Genomic DNA, 17,528 nt, shown 5'->3' on the forward strand with positions numbered 1-17,528 from the left:
ACACAAGAGAAATTACGGGACGATGACAGATTTTTTGCACGCGACGAAGCGTCATTCACTAACAGCGGTAACGTAAAGCGGCATAAGATACACTATTGGGCAACGGAAAATCCACGATGGCTGCGACAAGTGGAACATCAGCGACCTTGGCGGGTTAATGTATGGTGCGGCATTATGGGAGGACGAATAATTGGCCACCGTTTTATCGATAGTAATCTAAATGGTGCAATGTATGCTGATTTCCTACGTAATGTTCCACCGATGTTACTGCAAGATGCTTCACTGCATGACAGAATGGCGATGTACTTCCAACATGATGGATATCCGGCACAAAGCTAGCGTGCGGTTGAAGCGGTATTGAATAGCATATTTCATGACAGGTGGATTGGTCGTCGAAGCACCATACCATGGACTGCACGTTCACGGGATCTGACGTCCCCGGATTTCTTTCTGTGAGGAAAGTTGAAGGATATTTGCTATCGTGATCCACCGAAAACGCCTGACAACATGCGTCAGCGCATTGTCAATGCAATTGCGAACATTACGGAAGGCGAATTACTCGCTGTTGAGAGGAATGTCGTTACACGTATTGCCAAATGCGGTGAGATTGACGGACATCATTTTGAGCATTTATTGCATTAATGTGGTATTTACAGGTAATCACGCTGTAACAGCATGCGTTCTCAGAAATGATAATCTCACAATGGTACATGTATCACATTGGAACAACCGTAATAAAACGTTCAAACGTACGGTACCTACATTCTGCATTTTAATTTACAAAACCTACCTGTTACCAACTTTCGTCTAAAATTGTGAGCCTTATGTTTGTGACTATTACAGCGCCATCTATCACAAAGCGAAGAAAGTGGTCCAACTAAAACGTTCATATTTCTTTACGTACTACACGAATATGTAATAAAAAATGGGGGTTCCTATTTTTAAAAAAACGCAGTTGATATCCGTTTGAACTATGGCAGCGCCATCTTATTTCGTGAGATATTTGGCCCAGTCACGCTCAGTGGACCACGGGAAGCGTCTAAAGACACAACCCACAAATACCAACTCATCCTCATAGATACTGGCTATGGGGCCTCAAGAGGGATACACCAGAGCCAGTGGATCCAGTCAGAACAGTCTGCTAAATGGTGCCGCGGCTCATACCTATTTAGGGATGTATTTCACACAGCCGTCCTAGCATTTTAATAGGTGCAACGCTACACTCGTCACTGTAGTGAGCTAGAATTTATTTTAAATACCCTCTAATCATGTCGTAAATCTTGACCGTACGTTTCGCTACTCCAGTGTTTCAGCGGACTTGCTTTGCACGTTTCTTTTGAGATGACCCTAAACTGAAAAATCTAGAAGGCTGAAGTCTGGTGATCTGCTAGCCTAAAGCAGAGGCCCGCATGACCTACCCATCTTGCATCTTACTCCCGTGTTGGATGTCGTCCATTACCAGCAGACAAATGTGCCGGTGACATAGTATGTATTTCCTACATTACCCAACCACGGCAATTTTGAAGTATGCTATGGGAACACTCTCCAGTTTTGAGATACGCTATTGCTATAAAATAATCTGTTACTCGATTCCGTCGAAAGGCTGACATTTTGTAGCTCTTAGAACGAACATTGTGCCAAACGAAGAAAATTTCATCTGCAAAGAGCAGAGGAAAAATTAAGGCATCAATGAAACTGGTGGGTTATGAATGGTCAAATGTCATGATATTTCAGTTTTAAGTCGCAGCAGTGCTCAATACTTCCGCAAGAAGTCTATCGAAACATATACTAAATTGTAGATAGTTCTAAGGCCTTCTTTGATTTACCCCACGACAAACTACAGACTGAAAACAATCAGTTGTCTCTCAGACCCCAACAGCATCTACATCTACTTATATTCTTCCAAAGATAATATACAGAGCAGGGCGGAGGGTACCTTGTACCACTGCTCTTCATTCCCTTTGTAAAGCAACGGCTCGTCTGCTTCTCTCTTTCTGAGTGACTCTTACTAAAACTGTAGACCAGGGGTTGTTGTTGTTGCTGTGGTCTTCAGTCCTGAGATTGTTTTGATGCAGCTCTCCATGATACTCTATCCTGTGCCGAGTTCTTCATCTCCCAGTACCTACTGCAAAGTACATCCTCCTGTATCTGTTTAGTGTATTCATCCCTTGGTCTCCCTCTACGGCTTTTACCCTCCACGCTGCCCTCCAGTGCTAGATTTGTGATCCCTTGGTGCCTCAGAACATGTCCTACCAACCGGTCCCTTCTTCTAGTCAAGTTGTGCCATAAACTCCACTTCTCCCCAATTCTATTCAATACCTCCTCATTAGTTATGTGATCTATCCATCTAATCATCAGCATTCTTCTGTAGCACCACATTTCCAAAGCTTCTATTCTCTTTTTGTCTAAACTATTTATCGTCCGTGTTTCACTTCCATACATGGCTACACTCCGTACAATACTTTCAGAAACGACTTCCTGCCACTTAAATCTATACTCGACGTTAGCAAATTTCTCTTCTTCAGAAACGCTTACCTTGCCATTGCCAGTCTACATTTTATATCCTCTCTACTTCGACCATCATCAGTTATTTTGCTCCCCAAATAGCAAAACTCCTTTACTACTTTAAGTGTGTCATTTCCTGATCTAATCCCTCAGTATCACCCGAGTTAACTCGACTAAATTCCATTATCCTCGTTTTGCTTTTGTTAATGTTTATTTTATTTCCTCCTTTCAAGACACTGTCCATCCCGTTCAACTGCTCTTCCAAGTCCTTTGTTGCCTCTGACAGAATTACAATGCCATCGGCGAACCTCAAAGTTTTTATTTCTTCTTCATGGATTTGAATACCTACTCCGAACTTTTCTTTTGTTTCCTTTACAGCTTGCTGAATATACAGATTGAATAACATCGGGGATCGTCTACAACCCTGTCTCACTCCCTTCCCAAACACTGCTTCCCTTTCATTTACCTCGACTCTTATAACTGTCCTCTGGTTTCTGTACAACAATGTAAATAGTCTTTCGCTCACTGTATTTTACCCCTGCCACCAACAGAATTTGAAAGAGAGTATTCCAATCAACATTGTCAAAAGCTTTCTCTGAGTCTACAAATGCTAGAAACGTAGGTTTGCCTTTTCTTAATCTAGCTTCTAAGATAATCTGTAGGGTCAGTATTGCCTCACGTGTTCCAACATTTCTGCAGAATCCAAACTGATCTTCCCCGAGGTCAGCTTCCACCAGTTTTTCCATTCGTCTGTAAAGATTTCGCGTTAGTATTTTGCAGCCGTGACTTATTAAACTGGTAGTTCGGTAATTTTCACGTCTCTCAACACCTGCTTTCTTTGGGATCGGAATTATTATATTCTTCTTGAAGTCTGAGGGTATTTCGCCTGTCTCATACATTTTGCTCACCAGATGGTAGAGTTTTGTCACGACTGGGTTTCCCAAGGCTGTTAGTAGTTCTAATGGAATGTTGTCTACTCCCGGGGCATTGTTTCGACTTAAGTCGTTCAGCGCTCTGTCAAACTCTTCACGCAGTATCATATCTCCCATTACATCTTCGTCTACATCCTCTTCCATTTCCCTAATATTGTCCTCAAGTACATCGCACTTGTTTAGACCCTCTATATACTCCTTCCACGTTTCTGCTTTCCCTCCTTTGCTTAGAACTTGGTTCCATCTGAGCTCTTGATGTCCATACAAGTGGTTCTCTTTCTCCAAAGATCTCTTTAACTTTCCTGTAGGCAGTATCTATATTAACCCTAGTGAGATAAGCCTCTTCATCCTTACATTTGTCCTCTAGCCATCCCTGCTTAGGTATTTTGCACTTCCTGTCGATCTCATTTTTGAGACGTTTGTATTCCTTTTTGGCTGCTTCATTTAGTGCATTTTCATATTTTCTCCTTTCATCAATTAAATTCAATATTTCTTCTGTTACCCAAGGGTTTCTACTAGCCCTCGTCTTTTTACCTACTTGAACCTCTGCTGCCTTCACTACTTCATCCCTCAAAGCTACGCATTTTTCTTCTACTCTATTTCTTTCCCCCATTCTTGTCAATTGTTCCTTTACGCTTTCCCTGAAACTCTGTACAACCTCCGGTTCTGTTTATCCAGGTCCCATCTCCTTAAATTGCCACCTTTTTGCAATTTTTTCAGTTTCAATCTACAGATCACAACCAATAGATTGTGGTCAGAGTCCACATCCGTTCCTGCAAATGTCTTACAATTTAAAACCTGGTTCCTAAATCTCTGTCTTACGATTATATAATCTATCTGAAACCTGTCACTATCTCCAGGTTTCTTCCATGTATACAACCTTCTTTTATGATTCTCGAACCAAGTTACCAGGGGTAACGTCGTCAATCTCGAGTTCGAACAACGCCACCGCTTAAATTTGGAATACAATGCATCAGCAACGTCGGCCGAAGACTTCCGGCATAAGAAGTCACCGCACTCAGCCGACGGCCTTGTGAAAGAAGACAGAAGAAGGTACAAAGATTGAGGACACTTCATGAGGATGCATAAGGCAACGGGAATGACTGCACAACGTACCGATTTCTTTGGACTCCTTATGAATGTTTCTCGTGCGTGCTCCTCATTCACTTCACTCACACTGCGACCAACGTTTCTCTTTGCCGGGCACAAGCAATCCGTCATAGCAAATTTGTTGTGCCAGTGGTAAATGGCCATTCTTGTTGGTGGCTTCTTAGCGTACTTGGTTCTAAACATCTGTTGAACAGCTGTAGCGCACTTGTTTTTGTCGAACTCCAACACACAGAAAGCTCGCTCCGCACCTGAACTCGCCATGTTTGCGACTAACCCTGACTATCGGCAAATTACCAAACTATGCTCTGGCTGTATACATGAAAAAAAAACCTTTCAGGGTTTCTCTTCAAAACGACATATGTATTATATCTGTACAGTGTTTGATTCTTGTGCAATAAATAATTCAAAGTGCTCCCGGACTTTAGGTACACCCTGTATTTTGGATGTTCCAGATGCTAAGCGACAACTTGGCATTGCTTATTATTCGTGCGCAGACTTTGGTCAGAGTAGCTGTGTCTCTGGAAGATGTGCTTTTATCGCCATCGCTGCTTGACAGCAAGGAGCACGGGAGTTCTGTCGTGAGAGGATAGCGAGACAGACTCAGAGAAGGGCACTCATGGCAATGTAGACGTAACGTTAAGGGCATCTGAGTTTAAGTAAAATGTTTTGCGTTTGAATATTGTGAAACAGAGGAGAAGGATTCGACTAGTGATTTAGAATGAAATGAGATGTAACGAGATTAGAAACGCATATGAAGGGGAACGAAGGTAATGCCGTACTAGCTATTAAAATTGCTACACCAAGAAGAAATGCAGATGATAAACGGGTATTCATTGGACAAATATATTATACTAGAACTGACATGTCATTACATTTTCACGCTATTTGGGTGCATAGACCCCGAGAAATCAGTATCCAGAACAACCACCTCTGGCAGTAATAACGGCCTCGATACGGCAGGGCATTAAGTCAAACAGAGCTTGAATGGCGTGTACAGGTACAGCTGCCCATGCAGCTTCAACACGATACCACAGTTCATCAAGAGTAGTGAGCGGCGTATTGTGACGAGCCAGTTGCTCGGTCACCATTGACCAGACGTTTTCAATTGGTGAGAGATGTGGAGAATGTGCTGGCCAGGGCAGCAGTCTAACATTTTCTGTATCCAGAAAGGCCCGTACAGGACCTGCAACATGCGGTCGTGCATTATCCTGCTGAAATATAGGGTTTCGCAGGGATCGAATGAAGGGTAGAGCCACGGCTCGTAACACATCTGAAATGTAACGTTCACTGTTCAAAGTGCCGTCAATGCGAACAAGAGGTGATCGAGACATGTAACCAATGGCACCCCATACCATCACGCCGGGTGATACGCCAGTATGGCGATGACAAATACACGCTTCGAATGTGCGTACACTGCGATGTCGCCAAACATGGATGCGACCATCATGATGCTGTAAACAGAACCTGGATTCATCCGAAAAAATGACGTTTTGCCATTCGTGCACCCAGGTTCGTCGATGAGTGCACCATAGCAGGCATGGTTGTTGTCTGGCAAACGTCACCATCTGTTGACTCAGGGATCGAGACGTGGCTGCACGATCCGTTACAGCCATTCGGAAAAGATGCCTGTCATCTCGACTGCTAGTGATACGAGGCCGTTGAGATCCGGCACGGCGTTCCGTATTACCTTCCTGAACCCACCGATTCTATATTCTGATAACAGTCATTGGATCTCGACCAACGCGAACAGCAATGTCGCGATACAATAAACCGCAATCGTGGTAGGCTACAATCCGACCCTTATCAAAGTCGGAAACGTGATAGTACGCATTTCTCCTCCTTACACGAGACATCACAACAACGTTTCACCAGGCATCGGCGGTCAACTGCAGTTTGTGTATGAGAAATCGGTTGGATACTTTCCTCATGTCAGCACGTTGTAGGTGTCGCCACCGGCGCCAACCTTATGTGAATGCTCTGAAAAGCTAATCATTTGCATAATACAGCATCTTCTGAACACGTCATCTTCGTGGTGTAGCAATTTTAATGGCCAGTAGTGTATTTTGGTTTTGGTTGCATTGCAGACACGCAAAGTTTGAAACCATTGTTGAATGAGACATCCATATCAGACAACTTTAGATTTGTCATTAAAGATTCGTAATTTTCGCTGTAAGGTTTTTATTTTGTCTTACATCTGTGAGTAAAAGTTTGATATCAATGTTGCTCTTTGTAAATGTTAATGAGTGCTGTAACATGTATTTCTCACAATTAATAATATGCCAGATACTTTAGAAACAGTTTGATAAAGGAATATTTTACGTAAAAGCATTATCCTCATACTCGATCCAAGGTCTTTTTATTGAAAGGGTCTCACTCAGTTTACTTGCTTTGGAGCATCGCACTAAGCTCTCTACAACTCTAGTTAGAAATTTGCAGCTGCTGTACAGAGAACAGCAAGCACCGCTTTTCGAGGCAGTTACATTACGAGTTAAGATAAATTCAGTTCAGGATCCGTTTGCTACGAAAACTATCAATGCGCTGGGGCCATTTCATAAACAGCATTATTAAATAGATCATTAACGCACAGGAATCACTTTCTTTAATGAAAGAGATTAATAGTGAAGTTCAAGGTTTAACCAGTTTTCACATTTTTTAGAAAGAGTTTAGAACAGGGGCAAATTCATGCTGTAATGGCGCAGGAAGATATTTTTGTTTTCTCTCGCAAAATGCACAGTCACCAAAAGCAAAAGAACAGCAAAGTTACAACCAACGAACCAAGCCAGTACAAGTTCAAACTCAAACTAAAAGAATTTAAAAAGGAAACGTCAATAGTTCAAATGGCTCTGTGCACTATGGGGCTTAACTTCTGAGGTCATCAGTCCCCTAGAACTTAGAAGTATTTAAACCTAACTAACCTAAGGACATCACACACATCCATGCCTGAGGCAGGATTCGAACCTGCGACCATAGCGGTCGCGCGGTTCCAGACTGTAGCGCCTAGAACCGCTCGGCCACGCCGGCCGGCAGGAAACTTTCAACGAGTGTGTGAATTCTTAAGTGAGAGGAAGTACAAGTCTTACTGTCACAGAGGTTCATAACGCAAAACCCCACACTTTTCACGACTATTACCAAAACAGTGAGACAGTACAAGGGAATACGCGGAAAGATCGGAAAATTCGATACGGCCGCCATTGCAGACGCGTGCATTTTGTTTTAAGCTGTCACAACATGTGGCTACAATCCCTACTAGTACCAGAAGGTCGATTCTGTATTAATTCTTGAAGAATGAGTATGGGTCGGGTGATTCAAAATAGGTCAGTATAACGTTGTTTCAAAAGTCTAGTTTTACGTCTACGTATTAGTTCTTGGAGGATGCACTTTGGGTGGGGTACTCGCAATAGATCAGCAACTACAGACAGTCATTTATCTCTCTTCCATTTTCTGTGAGAATACAATAGAACCGAAATCCACTGGAGTGAGTGCAATAGCGTCCCTTTCAAACTATTTATTTCTCATTTTTTACTTCAAAAGTATTCGGGCAGTGGCACATACAACCGAGTCCAAAGATTTAGAAACTTGAGACAAAGCTGAATTTCTTTACACATAGTACGTTAACATACGGAAATTTTTAAAATTTTTAACTGCGTGGTGTGTTATCATGACATCAAAACACTGCAGAGCGTGTCGTTTAAATACTTTTACTAGCTAATTTAATTAAAGAATTAAGCAACAATTACAAACTTAAATTAGCGTTGAAGATCCCTTTCATTAAGTGCAATAAAATTACAAATAATTTCATAGGTCTGATAGTTCAAGGAACTTAGAAGTGACCTGAGTTCTTCGTTTTGTATTTTTATCCTTTGCTTCTTATGAGTGTTTACGCTTTTCGCCTACCAGACAACTTCTCTGCCTGCGGTATGTGAAGGAGAGGTATCATATAGTCGGTGTATCAGCGTCATATATTTGCACCATCATAAGACTTACGGCCTCCCCCCATGAACCATGGACCTTGCCGTTGGTGGGGAGGCTTGCGTGCCTCAGCGATACAGATAGCCGTACCGTAGGTGCAACCTCAACGGAGGGGTATCTGTTGAGAGGCCAGACAAACGTGTGGTTCCTGAAGAGGGGCAGCAGCCTTTTCAGTAGTTGCAAGAGCAACAGTCTGGGTGATTGACTGATCTGGCCTTGTAACAATAACCAAAACGGCCTTGCTGTGCTGGTACTGCGAACGGCTGAAAGCAAGGGGAAACTACAGCCGTAATTTTTCCCGATGGCATGCAGCTTTACTGGATGATTAAACGATGATGGCGTCCTCTTGGGTAAAATATTCCGGAGGTAAAATAGTCCCCCATTCGGATCTCCGGGCGGGGACTACTCAAGAGGATGTCGTTATCAGGAGTAAGAAAACTGGCGTTCTACGGATCGGAGCGTGGAATGTCAGATCCCATAATCGAGCAGGTAGGTTAGAAAATTTAAAAAGGGAAATGGATTGGTTAAAGTTAGATATAGTGGGAATTAGTGAAGTTCGGTGGCAGGAGGAACAAGACTTTTGGTCAGGTGACTACAGGGTTATAAACACAAAATCAAATAGGGGTAATGCGGAGTAGGTTTAATAACGAATAGGAAAATAGGAATGCTGGTAAGCTACTACAAACAGCATAGTGAGCGCATTATTGTGGCCAAGATAGATACGAAGTTCACACCTACTACAGTAGTACAAGTTTACATGCCAACTAGCTCTGCAGATGACGAAGAAATTGAAGAAAGGCATAATGAAATAAAAGAAATTATGCAGGTAGTGAAGGGAGACGAAAATTTAATAGTCATGGGTGACTGGAATTCGGTAGTAGGAAAAGGGAGAGAAGGAAACGTACTAGGTGAATATGGATTGGGGCTAAGACATGAAAGAGGAAGCCGCCTGGTAGAATTTTGCACAGAGCATAACTTAATCATAGCTAACACTTGGTTTAAGAATCATGAAAGAAAGTTGTATACATGGAAGAACCCTAGAGATACTAAAAGGAATCAGATAGATTATATAATGATAAGACAGAGATTTAGGAACCAGGTTTTAAATTGTAAGACATTTCCAGGGGCAGATGTGGACTTTGACCACAATCTATTGGTTATGACCTGCAGATTAAAACTGAAGAAACTACAAAAAAGTGAGAATTTAAGGAGATGGGACCTGGATAAACTGAAAGAACCAGAGGTTGTACAGAGTTTCAGGGAGAGAATAAGGAAACAATTGACAGGAATGGGGGAAAGAAATACAGTAGAAGAAGAATGGGCAGCTTTGAGGGATGAAGTAGTGAAGGCAGCAGAGGGTCAAGTAGGTAAAAAGACGAGGGCTAGTAGAAATCCTTGGTTAACAGAAGAAATATTGAATTTAATTGATGAATGGAAAAAATATAAAAATGCAGTAAATGAAGCAGGCAAAAAGGAATACAAACGTCTCAAAAATGAGATCGACAGGAAGTGCAAAATGGCTAAGCAGGGATGGCTAGAGGACAAATCTAAGGATGTAGAGGCTTATCTCACTAGGGGTAAAATAGATACTGCCTACAGGAAAATTAAAGAGACCTTAGGAGATAAGAGAACCACTTGTATGAACATCAAGAGCTGAGATGGAAACCCAGTTCTAAGCAAAGAAGGGAAATCAGAAAGGTGGAAGGAGTATATAGAGGGTCAATACAAGGGCGATGTAGTTGAGGACAATATTAGGGAAATGGAAGAGGATGTAGATGAAGATGAAATGGGAGATACTATACTGCGTGAAGAGTTTGACAGAGCACTGAAAGACCTTAGTCGAAACACGGCCCCCGGCGTAGACAACATTCCATTGGAACTACTGACGGCCTTGGGAGAGCCAGTCCTGACAAAACTCTACCATCTGGTGAGCAAGATGTATGAAACAGGCGAAATACCCTCAGACTTCAAGAAGAATATAATAATTCCGATCCCAAAGAAAGCAGGTGTTGACAGATGTGAAAATTACCGAACAATCAGTTTAATTAGCCATAGCTGCATAACACTAACACGAATTCTTTACAGACGAATGGAAAAACTAGTAGAAGCCGACCACGGGGAAGATCAGTTTGGATTCCGTAGAAATACTGGAACACGTGAGGCAATACTTACCTTATGACTTATCTTAGAAGAAAGATTAAGGAAAGGCAAACTTACGTTTCAGGTATTTGTAGACTTAGAGAAAGCTTTTGACAATGTTGACTGGAACACTCTCTTTCAAGATCTAAAGGTGGCAGGGGTAAAATACAGGGAGCGAAAGGCTATTTACAATTTGTACAGAAACCATATGGCAGTTAGAGAGTCGAGGGACATGAAAGGGAAGCAGTGGTTGGGAAGGGAGTGAGACAGGTTTGTAGCCTCTCCCCGATGTTATTCAATCTGTATATTTAGCAAGCAGTAAAGGAAACAAAACAAAATTTCGGAGTATGTATTAAAATCCATGGAGAAGAAATAATAACGATGAGGTTCGCCGATGACATTGTAATTCTGTCAGAGAGAGCAAAGGACTTGGAAGAGCAGTTGATTGGAATGGTCAGTGTCTTGGAAGGAGGATATAAGGTGAACATCAACAAAAGCAAAACGAGGATAATGGAATGTAGTCAAATTAAGTCGGGTGATACTGAGGGAATTAGATTAGGAAATGAGACACTTAAAGTAGTAAAGGAGTTTTGCTATTTGGGGAGCAAATTAACTGATGATGGTCGAAGTAGAGAGGATATAAAATGTAGACTGGCAATGGCAGGGAAAGCATTTCTGAAGAAGAGAAAATTGTTAACATTTAGTATAGATTTAAGTGTCAGGAAGTCATTTCTGAAAGTATTTGTATGGAGTGTAGCCATGTATGGAAGTGAAACATGGACGATAAATAGTTTGGACAAAAAGAGAATAGAAGCTTTCGAAATGTGGTGCTACAGAAGAATGCTGAAGATTAGATGGGTAGATTACATAACTAATGAGGAAGTATTGAATAGGATTGGGGAGAAGAGAAGTTTGTGGCATAACTTGACCAGAAGAAGGCATCGGTTGGTAGGACATGTTCTGAGGCACCAAGGGATCACCAATCTAGTAATGGAGGGCAGCGTGGAGGGTTAAAATCGTAGAGGGAGACCAAGAGATGAATACACTAAGCAGATTCAGAAGGATGTAGGTTGCAGTAGGTACTGGGAGATGAAGAAGCTTGCACAGGGTAGAGTGGCATGGAGAGCTGCATCAAAGCAGTCTCAGGACTGAAGACCACAACAACAACAAGACTTACGGACAAAGTACGCATACTTAAGTAACTCCACCATCAGATACAGATATTACGTTGGTAATGCGCTAGTTTACTTTCCAGTGAAGCAGCCTATTTGTAGTTGCCAGTTTTCACAACTTCGAGTACTGATACTGATAACTTAGTGCATGTACTCTCGTTTCAGTCCCTTTTACAACTCATTGGGCTTCTTCCTGGAAATACTGAACGAAATTACTGCATTGCTCCTAAGGTTTACACTAGGAATAAGGTCAGACGGTACAGACTTTATGTCACAGTGTAGTTTAAACTTCTAGTCCTCTGTCACCGGGGGTCTCGACGTTCCTCAGCGTACATAAGTGTTATCGTCCGTGCAACGACGGGCGAACACAGTCTCTTTCATTACTAATTAAATTCCTCAAGAAATTATGCAGTTATGGTAAGTTACCATGGAGCGTAGGCACACTGTGCAGATTCTTTGATAGATGCTGAAGACTGAACGCTTCCTCATTACGAGACAGTCTGCAGAATGGACTTCAGGTTGCAGCAGACACTTAAAGTTATGTTTCCCGTCTTGCCTCTCATAGTTTTACAATGAATGTCTCTTTGCAGTCATGTTAAAGAATTTATTACTTGCCAGTTATACACCGGTGAAGTTTCATAATAATATCAAGGAAATGGCAGAAGTTGCGTTTTATACCTATTATGGCTACGTACATCCTCAGAGACAACAATATGATATATCAGACTTGTTCGCGACACTAATGTACGCGCCTGGAATATATGTCTCATTGTTTAGCTACGTCTTTCATATCTACATCTTCATCTACGTTTGTTATCTGAGACCCAGAGTGCAGCGTGTGGCAGAGTACATAAAGCAGTTGTTTAATTTTCTATGTTCGGTTTCCATATGCATACGATGTCCGGGAAGAGATTCCTTATGCCTCATTATCAGCTGTAATGTCTCTCATTTCTCCTTTGCAGTCATTATGCAAAATTTCAGTGATACGAATCTCTCAGAATTCAAACAGTAAGCCTATCTGGGGAGCATGTATTCCAAGTGCAACGTCTCACTGAAATTTGTTGGCTGTGTCTTGAACACTCTCGCTTTGGGTAAATAAATCTGTGTGTCTAATTGTGCCGCTCGTCTGTCTCTTCAGTAATACACCGAGCCAGGTGAGCCTCTGCTGAAAGCAATGGGCAGGAATGCGGGAGGGGCCGTATTCCAAACACGACCAACTGTTTCCATTGGTGCCCCAAAACCGATTCAGAACAATGAGGGGGTTTGTTACGGAATTAACATGACCGATATCGCGTTCTCTCCGATTTTGTTCTCCGTCTCTAACGACAACGTCGCGGACGGAACAGAAAACCACCACATTCCGTTCCTTACTTCTTGGATATTCTTTGTAGATGACTCCGCAGTTACTACCATTTTTTGAATTCGCTCTAATGCTCCTGCCACTGTATGTAATCTTCTTAGCTTATTTTTCCGTACAACAGAACAACTGAATGCCTGAGTGGGTGAGGGAACTGATCTAAGCCGATATAAACCTGATATATTTAGAGCTTTGCGTTTGTCTACATTGCCTGAAACTGAGCACGCCTTTATGGTTCATAAACAATTACTGATAGCCCAAAACACAGAAGATAATTAAAATTGTCTTCTGATACCTATTATTTATCTGCAAAACATCAGCTAAAAATAAAATACCAGAAAATCAAATTTAAAAATAGTTTTCTTTTATAGCAGCATAATTTTCATCAATTACTTGTTTTAAAATAGAATTAGGTTCAGATTTAGTTCTTTATGAATATCCTGTTCAAGGCACACCGATTCCAACCGTCTATATCCAAACTTATACACACTTTAAGCCATCTTGCTCTTCTTCCATCTCCTCGCTGATTGTAATTTGAGTGTCTGGTTGAAGAGCATGAAATGACATGACGGTTTTAAAGGATGTATGAGAGCGGCAACAATAAGGTCTTGTGTTTTGCTGTAGCAACCTTACTGCCAGCAGGATACAAGCACTCCGTATTTTGTTAGCTTGAATAAGCTGTGATGGAGTCGAAATCTGTACGTGTTCTGTGTTTTCGAGGTCGCCCACTATTTTTGTTCAAAACTTCAACTTCTTCCCAAAAAGCCTATGGAGAGCAGTTTTCTTTGAATTTGACAATGTTAGGCATCCTGGCTTCCATATTCGTGACACAAATTTTGCCATATTTTATCTTCTCCCAGGTGTGACTCATGGTTCTTAGCCAGATTTGATGTTACTGCTTGTAAATAAAAATAATCTTCCTTCGTTATCCTCTGCACACGAAATGGGTTTCCTCACTCTGCCCTTCCCCGCCTGTCAGTAATAGTCCTCTGGAGCAAAGACATGTTCAGTACTCCTATTCTCTTTTTCAATAACATAAAAGTTACTGTCAGAAGGCAAAAAGGTATGTCCAAGATCCAAGCAATGATGTTGTATAGAACCAAAAATTCCAGTCGATACAAGAACATAGCACATCAGGTGCGGTGAATAATTTTTGTCTGTGTTAAGAAAAATTCGGGAAACAAACGCAATTTTCTCCTTTTAAGTGCTTCTTCTGGGACATTTAGAAATGTAAGCCGAGAATATGCTATTTATGTAACAACTCTTGAAGTCGTGTTTTCATGCCAGAAGGATGTAAACGGGTTCCGAAGTTGTAGACTCATACTTGTCTCAAACAGAATAAATTTCAGTTGCTATCTTGGGTAGTGAAAGAGCTATCGACAAATTAATAGTTACTAAACACAAGTCTGATTCTTCTTTGCGGCATTCAGCTCGATACTGATTCGAAAGACTATAAGCAGCTTGAGTTTTATTTTGTCAATTATGCAGGGTTACTACGTCTTGTTGTTTGGATAGCCATTCTTCAAACACTTTATATGTTTCAGTATGAGGCATTCTGTGACCGATATTAAATTATCTAGTGGATACCATTCCCTATGCACAACATCCGACAACCCGAAACCTATTCGTTCGTTTTGATTCTGTAAATTCGATTCATCTCAGCTATACATGTCATAGATCGTATATGTTTCCTACCAGTGGTATAGAGGCAGTGTCTGCCAACGGCCTTGGCAAAAACGATGGAGGAGCGGACAGAGGTTCAGGGCATTCTCTTGGCCTTGGCGTGAGAAGCTGCCCCTAAAACGCAGAAGAATCATCGGTGATCAGCTGCATAAGATCGCAAAAGGGAGTGGAAATGAATACAAGTTTTCCAAATGAACTGTCTCTACAGGGCGTGTGGCCTTTGTCTGAAAAAGTGTCATAATTATCTCTCCAGTGGCAAAAGATTTGAGATTAGTCTCCCATTCGGATCTCCGGGAGGGGAATGCCAAGGAGGAGGTAACCGCGGACGAAACTGTAACATTCTAGGTGTTGAGACGTGTAATGTCAGAAGCGTTAACATGGTAGGTTAGCTAGAAAATCTGAATAAGGAAACGCTATGCTCAGTCGTAGTGGGGGTCAGAGAAGCGAAATTGGAAGAAGGCAAGTATTTCTGGTCCGACGAAGCGTTACAGTGAATATTTGAATGGTAGCGTTGTTCTCCCCAGAATCGACAGCAAACCATCGCCGACAACAATAGCTGAGGTACACGTGTCGAGATAGCAAGTAGAAAATGAAGAGGATTTTGAACGGGTAATTCAGCACATAAAGGGAGATGAAAATCTGATAGTAGTCGTGGATTCAAATACTGTTGTAAGGGAACGGAGTAGAAGAAAGCGTTACGGAAGAGTATGGAATTGGTAGTGCGAATGAAAGAGGAGACTGACTTGAGTTCTGTCATAGATTTCGGCTAGCAACGGCGAAGACTCTGTTCAAGAATAACAAGAAGACGGGATATAAGTGGAAAAGGTCTGAAGACACGGGAAGATTCCAGCTGTATTACATCAAGTCATAGATTCCGAAATCAGACATTGGATTACAAAGCATACCCAAGGGCATATATTGGCTCAGATATCAGTTTAGTAATGATGAAGAGTAGACTGAAGCTTAAGAGAACCGTACGGAAGAATCACTATGGATGGCTATGGGGTACTGAAGTACTGAAGGAGGATGAGACGCGTTTTAAGATCGCTGAAGATACGGATATTACGATAAGGAATGACACAGTAGGTAGTTCAGTTTGAGAGAAGTAACTTCAAAGAAACCTTAGGTAACAAAAGAAATACTTCACTTAATAGACGAAAGGAATAACTACAAAAAAGTTCAGAGGAAGGTTCGAATCCATACATATTATAGAAATATATAAGTGTGTGTGTGTGTGCGTGCGTTGCTGTTAGGCAACAATCGCTATGGGATATGAAATACCAATCATTGTTCAGGAGATACGACGTCTTTAACACTGAGATACCTGAAACAAATGTCTCATCATTCATGTAGTTCCAGTGTATTAATTTTTTACTACTAAGACACTCCTATAGTAGAGCCCACTTAAACAATTTCTGTCAGCCGGCAGCGCTTTTTACAGCTTTCAACTGCGAAACGCAAACGGCTGTAGGCGAAAACAATAGCCCTCTGCAGAACTATGAAGATGCGTTGCCATAGAGACCTTTTGAAAATCACACCCAGTGAAAAGAAACTGTTTCATAGTTTAAAGTGTGTTTTCACGAGTACATGTAAATGAAAGTTTTTCGATATTAGACTACAAACACAGTTCAATTTTGTTTTGTTGCATTCGAGTTATGGGGATACAGAAGAATGTTGAAAATTTGGCGGATGGATAAAGTAAGGAATTGGGAGATTCCCCGCAGAATCGGCGAAGAAAGGAAGATATGGAAAACACTGATAAGAGGAAGGAACAAAATGGTAGGATAAGTGTTAAGGTTCAAAATGGTTCAAATGGCTCTGAGCACTATGGCACTTAACTTCTGACGTCATCAGTCCCCAGTCCCCCTAACTAACCTAAGGACATCACACACACCCATGCCCGAGGCAGGATTCGAACCTGCGACCGTAGCGGTCGCGCGGTTCCAGACTGTAGCGCCTAGAGCCGCTCGGCCACCACGGCCGGCTAAGTGTTCAGGCACCAGTATCCAGGGTACTAGAGGGACATGTAGAGGGTAAAAAGGGTAGACATAGATTGGAAAACACTCAGTAGATAATTAAGGACGTAGGGTGCAAGAGCTAGTTTGAGATGAAGAGGTTGGAACGGGAGATGATTTCATGGCTGCGCGCCTCAAAACTTCAAATCATTGAGAAGACTGATGTCTCAGAAAAATAAAATCTTTAAGTATATCCCATAATTCTAGCTGATATTTAAAAAATTAATTTAGTATTTTGCAGCTGTGACTCATTAAACTGATAGTTCGGTAATTTTCACATCTGTCAACACCTGCTTTCTTTGGGATTGGAATTATATTATTCTTCTTGAAGTCTGAGGGTATTTCGCCAGTCTCATACATCTTGCTCACCAGATGGTAGAGTTTTGCCGTGACTGGCTCTCCCAAGGCCATCAGTAGTTCTAATGGAATGTTGTCTACTCCCGGGGCCTTGTTTCGACTCAGGTCTTTCATTGCTCTGTCACACTCTTCACGCAGTATCTTATCACCCATTTCGTCTTCATCTACATCCTCTTCCATTTCCATAATATTGTCCTCAAGCACATCGCCCTTGTATAAACCCCCTACATACTCCTTCCACCTTTCTGCCTTCCCTTCTTTGCTTAGAACAGGGTTGCCATCTGAGTTC

This window comes from Schistocerca piceifrons, chromosome 8 (genome assembly GCF_021461385.2).
Source record: "Schistocerca piceifrons isolate TAMUIC-IGC-003096 chromosome 8, iqSchPice1.1, whole genome shotgun sequence".
NCBI lineage: Eukaryota > Metazoa > Arthropoda > Insecta > Orthoptera > Acrididae > Schistocerca > Schistocerca piceifrons.